Here is a 21,381-nt window from a genome sequence, read left to right as displayed (position 1 = left end):
AAAAAGACATTTATGTGTCCCTCAAAATGATGTTGGTTTCTAGTTTTTGTGAATATTTATTTTCCTAATTAGTTAAATGAATGCGGTTTCGTTATTATTTAATTGTTTAACTTTCGTTTGTTTTTCTTTGTTTTTAATTCTGATTTTCGTAAATATGTACTCAACACTTACTCTAGTCAGTCTGCCTATGGCCAAGAAGTATTATTAATGTTGTTGTTGTTATGTAATTGGATTTTAATAGATTTAGTCATTTAGATTTGTCATTTATCATATTTTGTTGATTTTAACTTTACCCGTAACCTTGTTTGCTTCATTGGATCACTATTCAGCCTGACGAGAACACCATAACTCAGCAGGTACCATAAGAACTAGAATTACACTTGGATATATGTTTCAAATCATAGCATGATGCTTCCTGTTTTTAACTAATATGAAAACACTTTTGATTCGATTAATGTTAAACTTTTTTCTAATCACCCATGAATAAACTTATACCAAATAAACAATATCTATACCAACTTGTAGGGGTGTTTCAGATTTCGATTCGCATTCGAAACATTCGAATTTCGATTCGATTCGAATTCGATTATTAAGATTCGAATTCGGTTTTAAAAAATTCGAATTCGATTCGTATTTTAATCAAATATGAATTTATGATTTATTATTCCATTCGATTCGAAATTCGAATTCAAATAATATATACATACACATATATGTATATATATAATTATTATTATTATTATTTTTTTGTCAAATCCATAAATAATAAATTTTCATTACAAATTAAGCAAACCCAGTAGGCTATATTATTATTATTATTAAATAATTGGATTTTAATAGATTTAGAGGTTCGGGTCCAGGTATTGTTTCTAAAAACGATACCCTATGCAACGGGTTGTATAGAGCCGGACATTCTAAAACCAGTTATTTGAATATCTTATTTTGGAGTTTTAGCGGGCTTTTTTTCCAGGTACTTTTCGGGTAATTTCGGGTATTGGAAAAATCCGGTTCCGGGTGTGAAACCGGTTCCGATTTTTGGGTATTACCAGGAAAAATCGGGTCCAATTCGGGTATTACTGGGTACCCCTATCCGTACCTAGGGGTAGGGTAGGGTTTGGGTATTAAAAACACGGGCATAAAAAACCCGGGTCCAAGTTTTTTTTGGGTCCGATTCCGAGTTCGGGCAATTTTTTGCACCTCTAAAGGTGACAGGCATTGCACCGGTTAAGAAGTAAGCAACCTAGGCAGGAATAGACAAAGCCGTATATTTTATTTCATGCAAAGATTCTTAACATACCAAAATTTAATCTCTTTCTAAACTTTAATTAGATCGGTCCCACTTAATCACAACTGATTTTATCAATGTTAAATATATTGTCAAAACTAGGTTAACTCATTACTTGACTCATTGTAATAATTTATTTACTTTTTTAATATTAACAAAAAGGATCAAAGGATTCACGATAGATGATGGTTCGACTTGTCATTAACGGTTGGTGCTCCTCCCCTTCTCCCTCGGATCTGAGCTTATTACTATACTAGGTTATGTACCCATGTGACACACGGGTTGAATAAATTATATTGTAAAAAAGTCAATGAATATAAAGATATACTTATAACATCTAATAAACTACGATTAAAGAAGACAAAAAGAATTACATGATAAAGCTATCATAGATCTCTAAAAATCTCTTTATATACAACGTTCGTAGTCTTATTTAAAACGTGATACGTCTTGATCAAAAATTAGTACTTTGAGTCCTTCTCTTGATTTAACTCTAGACAACGCAACATATAACTGACCATGGACGAAAACTGGTTGTCTCATAAATAAACCAACCCTAGAAAGGAATTGACCTTTGCTTTTATTGACTGTCATTGCAAAACAAACAGCAAAGGGAAACTGCATTCGTTGAAATTTAATCGGAATTTTTTTATCTGTTGGTATAAGATTTGTTCTTGAAATATAAGTGTAATCACCAATATTGGTTCCAGATATGACAACAACTTCAATAACACGATTATAAAGTCTCTTTACCTGTAGTCTTGTTCCATTACAAAGACCATTTTTTGGGTCAACATTTATAGTGTTCCATTACAGCAGTAGTGTAAGCTTGGAAGCATAATTTATTGGAGTTAGCCACATATTTCAACTTTGCACTGTTGTCACCAAGTGTTGGTTTTCGTATGATTAAAAACTCCTTCTCTCTTAAAAAAGACCTAAACTTCGGCAACCATTTTCTTGGGACATATTGCTTGCATTAAAGTACCCTACATTAAAAAAATTAAAAAAATATAAAATATAACATTTAAAATTCTATATTACCAAATTTCACCATAAAAAATGATATATATCATTTTTCGCATTCATACCTCTTCGTCAACGACAATCATTTCAATGGCATAAACCTCGTTAGGTTTATACAAATCAGGCTTGTTCAAAAGGCGCACAATCCGAACTCTTATCGTGTAATCATCTTCCAAGACATTAAGGTCCCTTAACATTGTTGCCTTAGTTGCGTCCATCACAAATCTAGAAAAAAGTAAACTTATCTCAGTAGAATAAATATAATGTTAAAACAGAAATTAGAACAAAATGAGAAAAAGGTAATAGCAATACCTTTGCTCTTTGCCTGATGAAAACCAACACTTAGAATGAATGAAGGAAGTAATACCACTGATAATTGTTAGTATTTATAACGATGAAAGAGAAGATGTATATCGATTTTGTAAGGAAAATTAATAAATATAATTACAATAAAAAGATGAAAAGATTAGTGAAGTTGTTTGGTGATATTGAAATTCAAAAAGTTATTTTGAGTATGAACAAATTTTATGGTAACTAATAGCTAGTTTATATTAGTTGTCTACATAATTAGTAGTACGTAAAATAAGGGAAATCATAAATTATTAATTGATAAGAAAATTTTGTCTCCATGGAAGAAAGAAGTCAAAACATAATAATTGTGGATTCTTGGTACGTAAGTTTAGGAATTCACTAATTATAGTTGACTATTAATTTTATAAATAAATATTTAAAAATTATGGATTAGATTTACCTGTGTATAAGTAATAAGAGACGCAAAATAATATATATTTGATTCTTAATTTTTTACTTAATTGACATACTTATTAAAATGCGATTTACATAATATATTTTAAACTAATTGTTTTGACCGACAAAATTAAATCCAGAAACCAATTTCATGCATACATTGAAGATGCCTTTGCATAATATATTCTTAATTATTTATTAATATAATAAAAGTACTTTTACTTATATTAAAATTATAATAATACATAATTCTTACACTTTGAAACATTTTAATAAGGATTAGTAATTTAATATATGTAAATAGGCAATTCTTATATACTTATTATTTTCTAGTATATGATTATTTAATGGTATATTATAAAACTACTAAACACATAGAATATATATTCAAGTTTTGATTATATCAGGAATTCCAAAATTATGTTTTTTTTTCCTCTGTGTCACGTCCAAGAATTAAATCTACAATAAAAATATAATAGGAATGTTTTGAATCTTTATTTAATTTTAATTTTGAATCTAAAATTTTAAATTAAAAAATATATTAGAAATTAGATGAGAGTGTCACTTGGTAAATTATTAGGCAAACTAAAGGGATTGTGGGTGAACCACATTTTCATATATTATAATAGTAGATAAACTAGTGTTTTACCCGGTAGGTTGGTGAAACCCGGGAAATGGTAAAACACAAGCGCTGTCGGTCGCAAGTGTTGAGGCGGTCAGTCGACACAAATTCGGTTGGTTTCGGTTATGTTTGTTATTGTACCAAAATAAAAAAAAATAATAAAATTTGAGGTGGACCAATGAGGCGGTGTCGACACGTACAACTCAGGCGTTGGTAAAACACCCGACCGTTGTCGATCCCAGGCGATGAGGCGGCGAGTCTACGTAAATCCGGTTGGTTGACGTCATGTTCGTTACGATACCGGAACTAAAACAAAGCAAAAAACAAAATTGGCATGCGGTCGGTTTTCTTTGTTACGGACTGAAACTAAAGCAAAACAAAAGGGGCCAATAAGGTGCCGCAAAGTGGCCCAATCGAAATTTTACGCCACCAAACTTCTTAATTGTATTATATAATAGTAATGATGATATATGAATAGTCCTTAGTCCTTACTTTGGAGCGACGTTGGATTAATCCTAAATAAAATTACTTCCCCTCAAGATTTTTTTACCTTTTTTTTATTGTCTACTTCATTCCTTTTTACATTGTCACTTTAGTATCAGTCTCTTTTATATGTATTAACAAATACAAATTAAAACCAACAAAATAAATCAAGGTAAAATATAAGTTCTAATGGCCCAGATCGAATTAAACACGAACTAAACTCGGAGAATACTTTGGCACACCTCACAAATTATATTAATCAAGAAAATAACTCAAAACTTGATCACTTATCCAATAACCCTTACATTAATTCTTTAGGGTTATATAGAGGCTCAATAACAATTAGAGTAAAATACAAACTCCTATTTATCTATTAAATAAAATTCCATCTCTATCTAATAAATAAAATAGATAATTATCTCTAATTATAACAATTAATTAATTAACGAGATCAATCCATTAGCTCGAACCGACCCCACCTTTCCGACCCATAACTCGGTTCAGGAATTAACTCCAACAAATTTCAAATATATATTTATAAATCATGATACCTTTTAGATTAAGATACTTCAATTATACTGAAAAGTTTAAATGAATATCTTATAGAAAAAATAATAAAGCATATGCAGTTTTGTTGCCAAAACCAAAACAAAGATTGGAAAACCATCCCAACGCTTCACTAATCAGTCGTCAATTGTAAATGTTGCAGTTATCCGATCACATCAGCAATAACATCGTCCACATAAATTCTACCAGCAATAACTCATTTATTGCTGATCTTTCATGTTGCTACCTAAGGCCTAATTGTCATAAATGATCGGTTACCACTTGTCACTTATGGCCAAGTTGCCGTTGATCTCAGTTAGCCAATAACAACTTACTACTGACTACACACACACCAACTAACGATCAGTTTCATTCGATGATCAATTATACAAATCTGAAACAAACTTACAATGGCTCTGCTTCTTGGACCATGACAAGCAGTGAGGTTCCCTTAGAACTTCCTAGTCACTTATGTGCTTAATTTGTTCCCTTGAACTATCGGGTTCTAAGGTACCAAATTAGAATACCTTCACACAAGTTTGTACTTCATACCTTCTAACTAGTAATTAACTATGTTTATTTACGTTCTCTGCGTTCTTAAGTGATCCAGTTAAACTAAAATATTCTTCATGTCATCAAAATCACCAACAAAACGTATGTGTTCTTAAGAAAAATATGAATTTATATGAAGTACTAAACGCCAACAAACAAATAGATCCACGTTTTGTTTTTGGTTGGGTTCGAGAGAGGGTCTCCGGTAATAGTTGAACAGTAATATTACGAAACACAGCCAACATGATTGATATATAGGCATAGTAAAGTAATTATAACAATGGAGAATTACGTGGTCTTATATGCAAACTAGTAATCAGTTAATCACATGAGAAAATATTACATTTAATTCATATATTTGAAATCAGCAATATAATAAACTTACATATATAATCCTACATTTTAAAATGATATAAGTACAACAAATCTCCAGTTGAAAGTGACCACCAACTCTAAAAAATTTATGTACTTTTATATTATCACATGATGCATGATGGAGAAGTCTATAATCAGTAAACGAACTGAGAATTATGCTTAATAATAAATCTCGAGTTATATATGTATAGAGAAAGTGACCACTAACTACTTTTTTATATTGTATCTTGAAGTTGTAAATGACATCACAAATTTTAAAATGTGGTCTAAGCCTAACAATTTTTATGTCATCAGAATTGGCACCATAGCCAAATCCATATCCTCCGTTGTTAGGCGGTGGGGTGGGAAGTTTCTTAGACACGTGTAAACGGATCATAAAGTATGAAATTATCTATTATATAAATAATCATACCTAGTGGATCTAACTCATATATCAAAGTTGTTTCTAATAGAGTTTGGGAACAGTGAGATGCAGACAAACCTAACTTGTATCCATAATAATAGAGTCTTTAAAACCAAGAGACATTCAAACTTAAAAATAAATAAATACCAAAAAATAATAAAATAAATAAATCTAAACACGGAATAAAGTAAATTCAAAGGAACATTGGAATAAAAGTAGATTCAAAGGGACATTACATTTAGAGGGTTTTAAATTTCACTAAAAATTAAGTATCTTCTTTTCTTTCCATTGCTTAATTCCCTTAATTTGTTTCGTGCCTTTAAGCATATATCTGAAGGTGAAACAAGACTCTCCAAGTACTTCACGCAGCCCGCCGTGTAATAGGAAAGTGAAATGTTGAGCTCTTTACACAATTTTTTCCTCGGGTCGTAGATTATAAGATTCGATGAGTGGCTCTCCATGAGAATTCTTCCACTACCCAAAATACAAAGTGCTCTTTTCACTGGCAATTTAAATGAATATATTGTAGACCATTTGTTACGCGTCTTCATAACCCACACGTTAAAGTGGTTTATTGCACAGAGGCATCCATTCATCGTACCCAAACAATATGGATGCTTAAATGGTAGATTCATTTTTTAAAGTACCATGCTGTTAATATTGAGGACGATCAGCGCGTCCTTACTAAATTCAATCCAATACAAAAATCCATTTACAAAGTGACCCACACCCTGATGGACCATGCTGACCAGAATTTTGTTTTTTGACGTGCTCAATGAACTCCACGAACTCTCTTTAAAGTTAAAGACATCACAAATTCTAAAATGATGCCTATACTTAACAAGTTTTATGACATCCGAGTTCACACCATGGCCTAATCTAAATGCACCTGAGGAACGGAAACTAGATGGACATGGAAGTTCGTCGAACGCACATGTGAATGGATTGTAAAGGATCAGATTAAGAGAATAGTACAAAACGACAATCCCATTGAATGTTCCCACAACTTTGGATATGGAGATATTCCAAATAGGTTTTCTAAAGGATAGCAACGAGTGACTACAGAATTTGGCACGGCGTCAACTGGCACATTGTCGTCTATGAGATGCAAAGTATCATCTAGAGGGAGAAAGATGGTTTTACGGGATCTAAACTTAATAAAGTCTGGTTCGGAAACCATGTGATTCCATTGTGTCGATACACACCTGAATCACAATAAGGGCTTGGCCGGAAGCCGAGCAAGTATATTCCAAACAATGTCATCATGTATGAAATCAGCCTTCAAGTCGATCTATCTTCAAGCAAAGGAAACCAATATATAAATAATTAACCAAGCAACTTGGAAAACCAATAATAATAATAATAATAATAATAATAATAAAGCAGTATTCAGTTACCAGCAGTTTCTTAACGAGTGGCATGCCACTCCCTTTATGAGTTAAGGACCAACAATACTCGGGTTTTGCTTCAGTTTTGCCAACCGACGTCACCCGATTGGTCCACCTCAATTTTTATATTTGTTTGTCTTAATTTTTTATTTTAGTTATGATACAATAGTACACGTAACCAAAATCGACCGAATTCACGTCGACTTACCATCTCAGCGCTTGTGAACGACAACGTCTAGGTTTTATCGACCTAGGTAAAACACTAGTTTTATACATTATAGGTTTATATGGAGCAACATGCTCAAATATGAATAGATTAAAGTAATCTCCTGTTTTCATCAATTGCATTTGACTGATCATGTAATGCATATTGAATCAAATTGCAACCACAAATCTTTATGTCTTCGTTCAACTACATAACACGGACTCAAACAGTATTTTTCTCTAAATCATATATATCAACAATATCAACAATCTAGATACACATACGGTGAATATATATATATATATAGGCTTAAGTTCATGTAAGAAATGATTTTGAGAAATGTGGGAAATAAATCCAACCAATCATAATTTATTTTTTATTTTATGATTAATTTAATAAAAGGGGTATAGTAGTAAAATGGTTTTGTTTTACATTTGGTAGGTTTTGAAAAAAAACTTAAACATTAATTTACTTTAATTTAACTTCTTTCTTAATCTTTTAATTTAAACATATTTCAAATAAGTTTTAGTTTCATTTCATTTCAAGATATGAGTCCTATAATGACTTAATTATGAGAAATCAAAAATCGGAACACGAGTTCAAATTTCTATAGAATATTCAATTTGATTATTTTTATAATTTATCTTTAAACTAACAAGCAATATATATAAATATTTATTTCATGGAATACAATATTACAAAATTAACTAAGTACAATATTACAAATTAACGACATAAAAACATTCACCTACATTAAAATAAAACAACTTACACATGAAATCATTCATACACGACCATTATAGAACATGTCACTACACAACCACCATATACCTACATAATTTTTTAGCAGCCTACATAATTTATACGTATTTGGAGAACCATATTAACATATGCCTACACAAACTTTTTAACAACCTACACAACCAATATGTATTTCAATAAGTATATTTACTTTTTGATATAACTACACAAGTTTTCAGAAACCTACACAACTAAAAATTTTCTCTTTATAGTTTGGCTGTTCAATCCAAACGTATTTATTAATTTTTTTTAATAACTATGTAGGACTTTAAAATATGTGTTTGACTGGTAATTATGTAAAAAAAAATGTTTCTTTGTATTCTTGTAAATTATAATAGTGGTTGGTTGTGATACCGAGTCTTAAGTTTATGTGTGAATTGTTATAGTTTTATGTGTTTGACATTTCCTTTTGTGTAGGCTAATAAAACTAGTAACGATATATACAATTATAAACTTGTATTACTTCAAACATTCTTTTGATACATCATTAACAGTCACAATACATGTCTTAAATCCTACTCACATGTTTATGAGTTTACCCACACACATATTTACTAAATAAGTATATGAATTTACCCACACATATTTTGTACATCCATATACAGCAGGACCCTACATATATTTTACCTATGTGTTTTAGGATTTTGTCATATTATGTAGGCAAAATAAAACTAAAATACTTATGACTACAAAATAAAATAAAAAGAAAAATTACGGGTTTTAGAAACACAAGTGAACACAATATTATATTTCCTACAAACAAAAAATGTAAATAGTAATTATTAAAGTCAATTATAAAGAGCAGCTCGTTTCCTAAATTGATTATATATACAAAATACAAAACTACCCTTTAAGCATTAAAGTCAACTAAAATAATGAGTTAAAATTTACAATGTTGCCATCTTAATTAAAGACCATAGATCAAACATAATCAATGACTCAAATTCATTTTCGCATTTCTCACTATAAAATCATTTCTCTTAAACCATCCCATATATATATATATAATCTACAAACGACAAATCGAAATGATACACAAAAAAAGCCACAATGTGACACCTAACTGAAAAGCATAACAAACCATAAATGTAAACCATAAATGTGACTTTAGTCCTGTACAATGATAAAGCTCTATATAAACCATAAATCACTCGATCGGTATTTGCTAAACCCCAATACTCGATATCGGTATTTGCTGCTGAACCCCAATACTCGAGCCTAGATCATGGGTTGTTTCACAGCTAGATCCCGATGGTTGTTGACCAAAATTACTTGTGGGTGCACTCCACCCACTAGAGTTATATTGGCTTTCAAATGCCATTTTTTGGAATTTTTTGAGCTCTTCTCTGTACTGGGTGGTGTCAAAATCCGAACTTTCTTGAGAACCGTTTAATTTGTTGTTTGCAGATTTGATGCTCTCATGTAAATCCTTGAGCGGCAGGTTTCCTACTAAGGCTCTAGCTATCTGCACACAAATTTAATACTCTTCGTTGTAGCTCGTTTATTAAGTAGCTTAATATAATCACCTAAAGCTTATTTTTAGTGCACAAAAATTCCATCATTATCATCATAAAAATGTGCCACCGATATGTCCATTTTGTCGCCTCTACCTTACATGTTATGGTATATGAGCGGTTAGAAGAATTACCAACCTGGCTCATCGATGGCCTTCGTCTTGCTAAATGACGTATACAAACAGCAGCACAAGCAATCATCCTAGACATTTCCATACGGTCATACTTTTGCAATCTTGCATCTACTATTGAGCTAAAATTTTCATCCTCCAACACTTTAGTTAGCAATGGCCTTGCCTGAATATGAGATGTGTGCCATTAGGGCGCGTTCGTTTCACGGAATTCGTGGGAATTCAAAGGTTTGGAATTAAAATCCCATGACATGGTGTGTTATTCGTTAGAATTAGAATCTTAATTTCATTTTAGTGTGTTCGGTTGTCAAGGAATTGGAATTGTATTGTAATTCAATTCCTTTAAATAAAGGGATTTTAAATCCTTCCAAAATGTGGAAGATTTCGAGTGAATTCGTTAGAATTTTTTTTTAACGAGAACAACGAATAAAACATTTTAGTTTTTTTACTTTTATTATTACTTCCAAAATGTGGAAGCAGCCTCTCTATCCCTATGGGATAGAGGTAAGGCTGCCTACATCTTACCCTCCTCAGACCCTACCATAGCTTTGCTATTGGTGAGATATACTGAGTACGATGATGATGATGATGATGATGATGATGATGATGATGATGATGAATATTTTTTTGAGGGGTTTTTTTATCTTAATAAAAAACCCTTAGAAATTCAAAAAAATAAAAATAAATCATAATGCAAAATATAAATAAAAAACAAAAAATCTAAAAAAAAACTAAAATGTTTCTGCCGTTTAGGGATGGCAAAAAAAACCAAACCCGATGGGGAAAACCGAAACCCGCCCCGAACGGGGCGGGTTCGGGGACACTTAATCGGGGACGGGTCCGGGTTCGGGGTTTCCCCGTTTAAGTTAATCGGGTTCGGGGCGGGTATGGTATAGCCTGTACCCGCCCCGTATACCCGCCCCGTATACCCGTTTAAAACCCGTTTAATTAAATATAATTTTTATATTTATATATAATATATTATTTATTATTTATTTTCCCAATAAGGCTGCCTAACCCATTTTCCCGTATACCCGTTTAAAACCAGTTTCCTACTTTCCCATTTGGCCATTTACCCTAACCCTAGAACAACCTCCCGCCCGCACGCCGCCGCGCATCTCTGATTTCACAGCCCGCCGTGCATCTTTGATTATCATAGCAATCCGGCGTGACAAGTGTTTGAATGGTTGAATGGGTGCGGTATGGACGTGTAAGAAGGATCAATCATGAAGTTAATTTCCGTTGTGATGGGAGAAATAAACATTTTTATGTATTAATAATGTCTTTTGTATGTGTAATGTGTTTGGATATTGAACTTTTTGTGTATTAATATTGTATTGTAATTTTGTATCATTTTCTTACAATCGGGTTTTAAACGGTGAACCCGCCGGTTAAATGGGGATCCCCACGGGGAATTTAGCCCGTTTAAAAACCATTTATGCTAGACGGGTTCCCCGAATACCCGCGGTTTTCCCCGAATCCCCGATGGGGATTCCCCGTTTAGTCCCCGCGGGTTTTTAGACGGTTTTGGTAATGGGTTTTATAAACCGGGGCGGGTATGGGATTGGCATTCCCCGCCCCGAAACCGCCCCGTTGCCATCCCTACTGCCGTTATCCTCGTTAAAAAAAAAAACTCGATTACAATTCATTTGTCAAATGAACACATCAAGAATGAAATTGGATTTCAATTCCTTAAAATTTCAATTCCTATTGGAATGTTCAGATTTCAAATCCAATTCTTTTGAGTTTCAAATCCTATGCAAATTCCAATTTTAATTCTATTCCATAATGTGAAACAAACGCGCCCTAACTATTTTTTGAGTTAAAAAAAATTTTACTAGCTATTTAGTAAAGAACTAAAGATTCTGAAATAATACTATTGTTTTGAATAGAAACCAATGATGCTTAATAAATAATACCATTAGTAAAAAGTATAACTAACCCAGTCAACGATATTATCGTCCAAGAATTGAGCTTTATCAATGGGACGACGTCCGGTGATCAATTCGAGAAGCATGACACCAAAGGAAAAAACGTCTGTTTTCTCAGTTAACTTCCCAGTAAGAGCATACTCAGGAGCCAAATAACTGAAAAAGTATTCATTTAAATATCTTAAATATATATAAACGAAACCTCCCTACATTCTCTCAAGCTATCAGATCCTTTTATTTGTAAATTGAGGTTTCTCATACATTTGACCCGAATTTACGGGTATGGGTCTCACCAAACCCAGATAGCCCTTAAACGGGTTATAACATCTCATTAAATTAAAAATTAATCTCGTCAAATATTTAATATGAAAATTCTATAAAGTAGGGATGTATAAAAAATTAGTATTCAATTTTTTTTTTTAAATATTATTTATAATTAAGAAACAATTTTATAGTAAAAGAAATAAACGGGTCATGGGTCTCACCAAATCCAAATAGCTTTTAAACCGGTTATAACATCTTCTTTATTTGTGAAACTCTTATTATTGACTTCCTTACAATAAATAAAATTAAAATCCAAATAATATATAAATATTAGAAACAAATAATGTAAAACAAAATAAAAACTAGTGAATGCATATATATTGTACTCATACTGATATGTAATTAAAATAATTTTACAAGACAAGGTAAGAGAAACCGGACCCAAAAGTTCCCATCACGCGAGTGGAAACATGAGTATCTGTTTCAAGAGAAAACCGAGCAAGTCCAAAGTCTGCAACCTGAAAAAAAAATAATTTGGCGTTTGACACGAGACAATAAAACATAAGAATTAATATGAACTTCCGGTTGATGGCACGAGACTAATTACATGTACAATGAGTCTAGTAACACAAATCATTAATGATGCAAGAATTTGTCTACCTTCGGCTCGAAATTGCTATCAAGAAGTATATTAGCAGACTTAATATCACGATGAATGATCTTAGGTTGGCCTGCAATGTAAATTAGTTTTAACATCTTGACAGTTGAAATAATTATAAAGCAACAAAAATAGTTTCTAATAAACTCACAGTCCTCATGCAAATATGCTAATCCTTTTGCTTATCCTAAAGCAATTTTCATCCTCATGTCCCAGTTTAATAAACCGGTTCCATTCCCTGCCATAGTTTTCATATGTCGAGAATCCAACTCATTAATCTTTTCAGGTGTTTTCACCAACTTATAACTTATTAACTTTTTGAAAAGTAAGGTGTTTGGGAAAAGTTATAAGGAGGTAAAATAAGAAATCCCAAACACCCCCTTAAGAATATTATTTTTACACAAAGGTGTATTGTTTTTAGTAATCCCAACTATATCTTTCGGTCGTTGTCGGTCCAACTAACGAATTGGCGGCTTACGGCCCCATCTTAACGTATTGGCACCTTTTTAGTAATCCCCACTAGGCTCAAGCTCGGCTCATTTAACTTACACAAAGCTGGAGCTCGAGCTCGGCTCGTTTATATTTATCAATTATTTTTTATATAAATGTAATTATTTTTATATATTTTTTCTATGATAATTTTATGTATAAAATAATATATATTATTTAATTATATTTATTTATTTTTTTCATAACATAATATATATTAATTAATAATTATTAAATAATATTTTTTAAAATTATATAAATGGCAGGCTCATTTAGGCTCGTGAGCGGGCTCGAGCTCGGTAAGTGAAGCTCAGGCTCGGGCTCGTTTATTAAATGAGCTTATTTTTAGGCTCGAGCTCGGGCCCGTTTATTAATAAATGAGCTTATTTTTAGGCTCGAGCTCGGGCTTGTTTAAACTCAGCTCGTTCGAGCTTTTTAACGAGCCGGATCTTGAGTAGCTCGCGAGCAGCTCGGCTCGTTTGCACCCCTAACAACGGTCCGCGACTAATAGAATCCTAACACCGTTAGTTACAAGTCGCTGAAATAACATTTTTGCCAGAAAAACTCACAATTTTTTCCGGAAAACTCAACATTTTCGTCCCTAACATCTTTGTAACCATGGATCAGACATTTAGGCCTCAACTATTGAGGTTGTCAGAACCCTAGAACCATCATCAGAATCGGTTGGTGGTGCTCAAGTGGTGGTGAGTCATTTGGAGGTGGCGGTGTTCTGGTGGTGTTCAGGTTGAGTTTTCCGGAAAAAATGTGACTTGTCCAGCCAAAAGCGTTTTTCCGGCGACATGCAACTAACGGCGTTAGGATTCTATTAGTCACAGACCGTTGAGAACTAATAGTTTAAAAGATTGGACCGTACAACCATTTCATTAGTTGGGACTGACAACAACTAAAAGATGATAGCTGGGATTAAAAAAAACCAATACACCTTAAGTTTGACTCACCATGTAAGTGGAACTCCAAGGTATTGTTAGGAACAAACTCATAAACCAACATCCTCTGAACACCCGAACTGCAGTATCCAACCAACGAAACAAGATTCTTGTGATGAACACGACTAATGATCGCAACTTCAGCCTGAAACTCGCGTTCCCCTTGTCCACTTCCGGTTTTCAGCTGTTTAATAGCAACTTTCTCTCCACTTGGAAGGACTCCTTTATGAACATAACCAAAACCACCTTGACCAAGGAAGTTAGCATGCGAGAAACCTTCGGTCGCATTTGCTAAATCTTCATATATGAATACAGTCTTGTTGTTTCCATAACTTGTATCGGGTGGTTGAGTGAGAGATGAAGAATCGATTGAAGATAACTGTAAATTCGATGGTACATTAGTGAACTTTGGCGGTAATTCATTCGTTTTTCGGTTTGGTGCACAAGCATTGTGTTGCCAGTCTTGAGGTGCACCACCAAAGCCATCTACAGAAAGCTAACAAAACTGTTTAGAGTTATATAACAAAACTGTTTGTAAGGATCAAATATAGTGAAAATTTGTATTAGTCAAAATGAGTTAAAAAACTGTTCATGAGGAGTCAAAATGAGTTACAGATTGGTCAACCCTGCTAGAGGTGTAAACGAGCCAAGCCAACAAGCTAGGGTCGTTTAGAGTTATATTTCTAAAGCTCAAATTCAACTCGTTTATTATTTATTCATTCTTTAATAATTTTATTTATATATTTTAAAATTATTTAAATACATATTTATAATTAAAATTTTGTATATATAATATAATATAGTGTATATTATTTAATTATTTTTATCACATGTTTATATAAAATAACGTTATTATATAAACATAAATAAAAGCTTGTTTAGACTCACGAGCTGGCTTGAGCCCGATATGTGAAGCTCAGGCCCGAGCTCATTTATCAAATGAGCCTTACTAAAACTCGAGCTTAGCTTGTGAGTAGTTTTTAAAGCTCGAACTTGGCTCGTTTATTATTTAATCATTATTTAACAAGAAAATAAAGTTATTATATAAATATAAATAAAAGCTTAATTGGGCTGGCTCGAGCCCGATATGTGAAGCTCAGGTCTGAGCTCATTTATCAAATGAGCCTTAATAAAACTAAAGTTTAGCTTGTGAGTAGTTTGTAAAGCTCGAACTGATCTCGCTTATTATTTAATAAGATTATTAAATATTTATATTATTATTTACATTTATAATAATATTTTAACATATTATATTAATATAACAAATATAAAGAAAAACTCGTTTAAGCTTGGGAGCTGGCTCGAGCTGTTTTACTAAACGAGCCTTAACAAATGCTCGAGCTCACTTAAGCTAACCTTTGAGGCCTAGTAGATCATCTCCCAAGCCACTACGACGTCGTTTTCGTCTCGTGTACCAAACGACGAAAAGCGCAACAAAGACTAACACAACAGCACCACCAATGCCGATTCCAACTCCTAGCACAGCCAATGGGGAGTCATTACTAGACCGGCTTTGTTCCGGAGGTGAAGGGGCACGTTCGGAGGTTATCGAGGTTCCGTTTGTTGGAGGAAGTAAGGGAAATGTGGCTGTTGGAGGAGTGGTGGTGTTAATTACCGGAGGAGATGGTGAAGACATGGAGATAGATGATGGTTAATTATGATTATGATTAGTAGAATGGTAAAGCAAATACCAGCTTTTTTTATTATTATTATTATTATTATTATTATTATTATTATTATTATTTAGTAGAGATTAATTTTGTGGGAGTATGATGATGAAGAAAGAAAGAAATAAAGAAAGAAAGGTGGTGGTGTAGTAGAAGCTGAACGCATGCGAGTGTGTGGGGTAGGAAGTTGTCCCATATATAATAATAGTTCATTACAAGGTATGGAAAAATGAAATTATGACAAAATGAAAAATAAAATAAATGGTGTTTGGCCGGCTAAAAACATTTTTCTGCCGGTGAGTTTGGTAGTGTTTGGTGTATGGAAATGATATGAGAAATGGAATGACTTATTGTGAGGGAATTAAAAAAAGTGTCTGGTTGCTTAATGCCAATTTTAATGGAATGAAATCAACGATTACACAAAAAATTTAGTCGTCGTCGGCGTCATCATCATCATTCGAACCGCTTGAATAACTTCTATGATTTAACATACTTCACAAATAAAAAAGTTTACATTATTGACATTAATAAAGTAAAATTTATTACTTCAATTCTTCAAATATTGTTACATCATTTTTTTCATTTGCCTAACTGAAGAAACGTGGATCTACTCACTGGTAGCAGACCTACTTTCCTCGGGTATGATTATACTACTTCACCAATGGTTTCTCTTGAATCTGAGTTCTTCCACCTACAAAATGAGCAGCGCCGTTAACTTACCCCTCAGAAAGGGACAGAGGGGTCCTCTTTGGGGTAACCCTCCGGCGTGAGAATAAGTATATGTAGGAGAAGAGTGATAATATGAGAGTAAAGGAGAATCAGGAGAGTATTGCTAAGTGGCAAAGTACTCTGTATATGATTGTATTTAGTTACTCTGTAAGTGGATGTGAATGTTTAGCTGTGACTGTGTGTCCTCTCAATGATTGTGGATGCTGTATTTATAGTACTAGGGTTTCCACTGATTGAGCTCAGCCTTGTTGGCCTTCTCCAGTTGATTCGCGCCACGTGTCCTTGGTGACACCTGGTGCTCTTTCATTGGTTGTAATCACGTGGTAGTACATGAGTCATCTCTGGCAGCTGTCAAAATCAGCATATCCTTATTCCTTAAAAAGATACCTTCTAGAAGGTCGTCTGACGTGTATAATCAATGTTGCCCTAATCCTCGTTTGGATAAGGACCTGGTTGATTATGTGTCTGTGCAATATGCGCTTGCCCTTGGGACGCGCAAAGTCTTCTCTTTTATTCTCACGCGCAGGAATGATATGCGCAAGCATGTAATACGGATCACGCACTGATGCGCCACGCGCAGCTTTGATAAGCGCGGGCATGTGATGCGCGCGAGCGTATGTGATGCATGAGCATATGTGATGTGCGCTGTGCGCGCAGATTTTGGCTTAGTGCCTTCAATCATATCTTTGACTTCCCAGTGTGTTGTATGTATCTTATGGGTTGACCCGACCCGGTTGATGCCCAGGCGGGTGCATACCTCTTCAAGCCCCCCCAGTCTAATGTGTGTCTTGCCTCGCGCGAGCGAGGGAAGGCAGATTTTAGACTTAATAGTTTGTTGTTTGGGTAGGATTTTTGTCGTTTCCTTTTATGCTTCTCGTCACTGCGCGAAGGTCTATCCATTTGGTTGAAACGAAGCATCAAAACACGTGGTTAGTTGATGACGACGTGCGCCGTAAAAGTGTCAGACCTTTCGTGTGCTCGAGGTGCTACAGTTGCCTTTCACCTCCCATTGTACAACTGTCAAGGACACGTGTCGGACTCGCATTTGTTTTGACATGCGAGTGGGGGCGCGTGACTGCTCCGTGTCCTTTCACGTCTACTCCTACAGCTGTATGGGACACGCGTCATGTTCGCATAGGGTCATTACTGCGAGTGGGGGCGCGTGTATTTCGTACAGAGGCAAGTTTTCTCTCTCCTGGGCCTATAAAAGCAACCCTTAGAAAATTTTTCTGTTCATCCTCCTTGTCAATTAATTTTGAAATCGTTTGTGTTTTTTAGATTCCGATAACACAAGTATTTGATTCTGCCTGTTTATGTCTGATAGCTCAGACTCATCGATTCCCTCGATCACTTCTATTGCTTCTCGTAGACGCCGTGTGAAGTCGATTGTCATGTCACCATTGAAGCAGAGGGGGAAGGGGAAGAAGGTTGTTGAAACCACATCGGAGGAGGTAGTGAGGGGCAAGGCCCCGAAGAGGTGGAATGAAATCCTCTGCAAATTAAAGCAGACGGATCTCGACAGCCTCATCTCTGCACAGGGTTTTCTCCCTGTGTTTGGCTGCATGTTGCCCGCGGCGGGGCAAACGGCGGCGAATCCACCCCCGGGATACATATCTTTGTATACCCATTTTTTCACCCACTGCAACCTTCGTCTTCCAATGACGAGGTTTGTAGGCGCGGTGTTACAATTTTTTGGGATTCATATATCCCAAGTCCATCCCTTCGGACTTGTGCGCATGACTCATTTTGAGTTCATGTGCAAAGCTCAGCGCGAGGAGCCCACCCCTCGGCGCTTTCAGTTTTTCTACAAGCCCAAGATCCAGGATTCCTGGATCTCGTTTATTCCTCGCAGTCAGAAGGTGAAGTGCAGCACCGTATCTTTTAAGAGCCTTCATGACTGGTCAGAGAGGTTCTTCTACATTAGGGCTGGCGTCATCCCCATCCGTATGGCAATGCACGCGCTTGATTCTGCGCCTGCGGATGTGGGTATTATCAAGAACCCAATTGGCGCCTGGGTTAAAAAGTTGACCAAAGAACCATCCCCCGCCAGGAAAATTTGTGAGGAGGCGCTGGTGGGGGTGGGGATGAGCAAGCGATGGGAGGACAGCGCGGCGGAGCCTGTCATTCAGGTGGACGGCAAATGTAAGTTTCCTCATTTTATTACTTTTTTGCGCGAATTGAAGTTGTTTTGCTGATATCAGTTTCCTTGTTTTGTGTAGGGACGAAGGAGTATGTCCATGCCGCCTACGATGATCAACTGGAGGGTGACTCCGTTGCGCTCGGCATTGGGGAGGTGGGCTTCCCAGATCGCTTTGATGACATGTTCATCCCTGTTGATCTGGGATTCAATTTTGATAGCGATGCGCCTGGTAAGCCTTTGTACTTATGTTTGTCCTTATGATATCAAACTTGGCCTAACACTTCTGTTGCGCGCATTGTAGATGCGCTTGAGAACTATGAGGTGGAGCTCATAGATGAAGAGGAGGAGGAAGAGGAGATGCCTCTATTAAAGCGCAAGGCTAAGGGGACAACTGGTGCAGGGGCCAGTAAGAAACAGAAAAAAGATAGCGGCCCTGCTATTCATCCCCATGCTCAAGCGCAGGCATCTAAGAAATCCCAGGTGCATTCCGTCCCGCCTTCTTTGGCTTCTCTGCCTTTGAAGACGGGTCGACCTCCTGTCCATCTTAGACGTGGCGGCGCTGCTCCCTCCCTTCGCGCAGCTCAAGAGAAAAGCAGTGCTGCGCCTGCGACCGGTATACTTCGGCTATCCATAGTTGTTTAATGAGCATGTCCTATTGAATTATTATTAAACCTTTGCTCATCTGAATGTTTGCAGGCCCGGCGACAGTAGCCGATCAACCTCAGGCGCAAGAAGCTGTCAAGACTGCTCCTGAGGTCGCCTCAAAGTCCAAAATTCTACCTTCTGAGAAGGGTAGGATGGACTTCATGGGGATGTTCGATTCTCGAACTGAATTGCGCCAAGGTTAGTTTTGCGCCTTTTTTGTTATGACTTTTGTTTTTTAGACCAAGTCATAAACTGATTTTTGTTGCTTTGTTCATAGGAGTTGTAGGTGGCATGCACGCTACTGGTGGAACTCCTGGCGCCGTTGGCGGCGCCGCTGGTTCTGCTCCTGCTCCTACTGGTGGTGAGTCTCCCCTTATTGGGATCACCAAGGAGCAGGAGACCGTATTGCGTGCCGAAATGGCGGCCCCGAGACCTTCCTCACCTCCTCCCATGCGCGGCCCTCCTCGCGATACTGTGTTAGAGCCCTCCAGGTCGCAGGAGAAAAGGCCAATTGAAGAAGATGAGGAGGTTGAGGAGGTACAAGCTGAAAACTCCGGAGTCCGCGTCGACCCTGTAGCGCCCCAAGACTTTGCAACTTCTCATGGGGTTGGCGCCGACTTTCCTGCTTCATCCCCGCAGGTATAAGTTCATGTTTTACTCCGATGCGCGATCGTCCATATAATTGTACTGACTTTGTTTTTGTTTGTAGGGACCCGATCACATTTACCGCCCCAGATGGAACATTGATGGAGCTAGCTCCTTTCAAAACATGGGCGTGTGTGAGGAGTTCTGGGCTCATGCCGTGCCTCCATATGAACGTAGGTTTCAGGAGGAGCGCACGCGCTCGGACTTGCTTAATGATCACATTTTCGCTGGGTCTGCTTTCTTTGCTGTCTCCCAAGAGCTTCATCGCGATTATATTAAAGTACGCGAAGCTCTTGTGGAGGCCCAGCGAGAAGCTAAGGTGGCTGCCTGGAACCTTTCTGACGCTCGCGCCCGAGCTGAGAAGCTTCAGGCAGAGCTCAGTGAAAACCGAGCAAGCTCCAACAGCGCCTTCGTAAAGCGCGGGCATGAGCTCCAAGCAGCGCGGGAGAAGCAGCAGGCTGCTGAGGCGGACGTAGCCAAATACTCTCGGCGCGTCCGTGTCTTGGAGCAGGAGGCGGAGGCGCGTGACGAAGCTATTGTCCGAGCCATAAGTGACAAATCTCGCTTGGAAAGCGAAGTTGCGCGCCTCCGGAAGGAACTGGCCACTGCGCAGGCCGAGAGGGATGAAGCCCTTGCGACGGCAGCCTCTAGCCAGGAAGCCCTTGATGCTGCGCGACTTGAGAATGAGCAAACTTTGGCGGCAGCAGCGTCTGATAGGGAGGAACTAAAAAAGTCTAAAGAGACTATTGAGTTATTAAACTGTCAAGTTCCAGCCCTCGAGACGACTGTTGCTGGCCTCGCGCAGGATCGCCAATGGCTAGTGTCACAGGGCATGACTCGTTGCGCGTATGTGATGAAATATTCAAACGAGTTTCAAGCCCTTGTGATGGATTGCAACGCTGCCGCTCGCTTGGTGGGTCGAGCTGAAGGGTTCACGGATGGTTATGAGTATGGGATGCTGAAGAAGAACCCATCCGAGTATCCCTATCAGTTTGATGCGGCCTACGCAGACATGGCCGCGATGGGGGAGAAATACATGAACACTCCCATCCCCATCCTTGAGCAGGTATGTTGACCCTAATGAGTTTTTGTTGAAATAATTTCTAAGTGTTTTGTACTCAATGTTTTTCTTGTAATTTTCAGATAGCTGCGCTTGCTGACCAGCCCGACCTTGGCGCACTAAAAAAGTTG

General features: G+C 36.5%; 1 pseudogene across 1 annotated transcript; it reads right to left on the bottom strand.

Moving 5' to 3' along the window:
* Nucleotides 1-2,220: 2,220 nt before the first annotated feature.
* Nucleotides 2,221-16,000, bottom strand: LOC143540185 (proline-rich receptor-like protein kinase PERK15; annotated as a pseudogene). Its single transcript, XR_013136557.1, has 11 exons — nt 15,721-16,000; nt 14,377-14,850; nt 13,080-13,166; nt 12,931-13,001; nt 12,712-12,788; nt 12,018-12,162; nt 10,083-10,241; nt 9,610-9,895; nt 2,621-2,633; nt 2,374-2,533; nt 2,221-2,271 (listed from the first exon to the last, which is right to left on the bottom strand). The product of XR_013136557.1 is annotated as a proline-rich receptor-like protein kinase PERK15 (transcript).
* Between the last annotated feature and the right edge of the window lie 5,381 nt (nt 16,001-21,381).

The sequence above is a fragment of the Bidens hawaiensis genome, unplaced genomic scaffold, assembly GCF_021521415.1.
Source record: "Bidens hawaiensis isolate Kalapana, Puna unplaced genomic scaffold, B.hawaiensis_p1.1 tig00012182_1, whole genome shotgun sequence".
NCBI classification, from domain to species: domain Eukaryota; kingdom Viridiplantae; phylum Streptophyta; class Magnoliopsida; order Asterales; family Asteraceae; genus Bidens; species Bidens hawaiensis.
Note: the sequence above shows the minus strand (reverse complement) of the source record. Positions and strands in the feature narration are given on the sequence as shown.